Source organism: Apis dorsata, unplaced genomic scaffold (assembly GCF_000469605.1).
Source record: "Apis dorsata unplaced genomic scaffold, Apis dorsata 1.3 scaffold_89, whole genome shotgun sequence".
Lineage (NCBI taxonomy): Eukaryota > Metazoa > Arthropoda > Insecta > Hymenoptera > Apidae > Apis > Apis dorsata.
In genome coordinates, this window is record NW_006263387.1 from 16,065 (window position 1) to 18,006 (window position 1,942).

The window sequence follows — 1,942 nt, forward strand, 5'->3', positions numbered from 1 at the left end:
AATTTTGAATTCGCCCTGATCGAAAGTGCGCAAGCATTCTCCGTGTCCCGTTATCGACCAATGCTCATCTTTCGATTTCATAGGCGCCGGTTGGAATCACGTTATCGTGCCAGCCGCGATCGCCAGCGAAATAAAAACCGACCACCACATTTCGCCACATACCTACACGACATCTCGTATTTCGAGTCGTGACCCGGCATTCCAAGTAGCTCCGCGTACTGTTTGTTCGTCCACGCGAGACAACGGAAAAACAGAATCCAATATTGCACTTCTGTGTACAATCCTGTTGAAAAAAGGATTTGGACTTTCGCGGAGCGTGGTTAGGAAAATTGTGCACGCGTGTCACGATTGGTCCACGCGTACATTTTCAGTAGAATATCGAGTATCCGTGAAGGGGTATTCTAATTGTTGGCCCGTGACTGTTCCAGCTGTTCTTTTTCATTCTTCGTTGTTGCGCTTTAACACGCGCAGTTGACGTGCCAACACAGGTATTCGAATGACCAAGTCGTTGCTACTGGTGTGTACGTATTTTTCTTCTTCTTCTTCTTCTTCTTCTTTTTCTTCTCGCTTCCTCTTCGACCACCTGGCTTACGTGAGAAAACTGAAATAAAGAGGGAATTATGCGATATGTATGTAATTTTTTATTTAGCAGTTTTGAATAGGTTGTAAATAAATAAATGTCTAGATTTTATAAATTGGAATGATGAATATGTAATTTTGTGTAATTTTAAGGTAAATTGATGTTTCGTTTGTAAAGGTATTATAGCGAATATAAAAGTAACGTACGGATAATTGAAAACAAGAATAACTGGACATTTCTTCGTATACCATCTATAGTCTAAATCAGCGACTTTTAATCCTTTTTTCGCTACGCATCCTCTTTGAATAATTTTTGTGCTCCGGAATTAACTCGAAATTTGAACCTGTAACACTTGCATAAAATATGAGTATTTATCATGGACAGAAAAATTTATCAAGATAAATTTCGTTTCAATACTCTACTATAATAATAATATATAAATAATATTACGTTATAAAAAGAGAGAAGAAAAATGGAAAGAACTTGATTGATAAATTTAACAAAGCTAAAAAAAAAAAAAATACAACTTTTCAAACAAAACAAAATTTTCCACCGTTATCGATACATTTTTATCTTATATTATGTATAAATGTCACAATAAAATAATTTCAAATTCTTCCAATATATTTCATGATTACACGTTATTTACTTGAAATAAACAGGATTTCCATGCACTTTTTGAGCAATAGTGTACAGCACATTCAATCGCTTCTTTTGGGCTTCAATCGATTTCTTTCTCAAGTGATGTTTTTGCACCACATACAGACATCCTTTGCGTTACCTTACCAACCACTAATTTCCGCGATCTAATGATACGTTTTCCCTGGTCGATGAACGTGAAATCCATGCGTGACTCGGGGAGTGAATCGATGTTTCGAGAAGAAGAGAGGATCGCTATGAAATTACACGTATGATTTCATGACTTGGCCGTCTATCGAAGAATGGTCAATTATACATAGTCACGATTTATCAAACAATTGCGAGTAACAGGAATACGACAAATATATATATATATATAAAGGGGTAAAAGGAAGACGTTTATTTCATCCGAGGTGATGAAACGAACGGTATATCATTGCGTGCAAAGTGCATCGAGTAAGAAGAAATGTTTGCAAGAATGAAACGTTTCAATTTGAAAGAATATCTATTCGATCAAGTTTCTAAATAATAATAATAATATATTAAATGTCAAATAACATGAAACTGTATTTTCGAGTAATTTGATTTTCATAAATATTTTATATATTCGTAATCTCGTTAATAATTAATATTATGCCATTCATTTTACAGAGATGGATAGATTTTCGTGTGAAGTTTATTAATTTGTTAAGTGTGCAAAAAGTGAAACGCGTTTTTCACTCA

The 1,942-nt window shown here is 34.7% G+C and overlaps 1 long non-coding RNA gene across 1 annotated transcript; it reads right to left on the bottom strand.

Moving 5' to 3' along the window:
* Window positions 1–561: 561 nt before the first annotated feature.
* On the bottom strand, window positions 562–1,455 carry LOC116185055. Its single transcript, XR_004149794.1, has 2 exons — window positions 1,230–1,455; window positions 562–601 (listed from the first exon to the last, which is right to left on the bottom strand). It is a non-coding gene; the product is annotated as an uncharacterized LOC116185055 (long non-coding RNA).
* Between the last annotated feature and the right edge of the window lie 487 nt (window positions 1,456–1,942).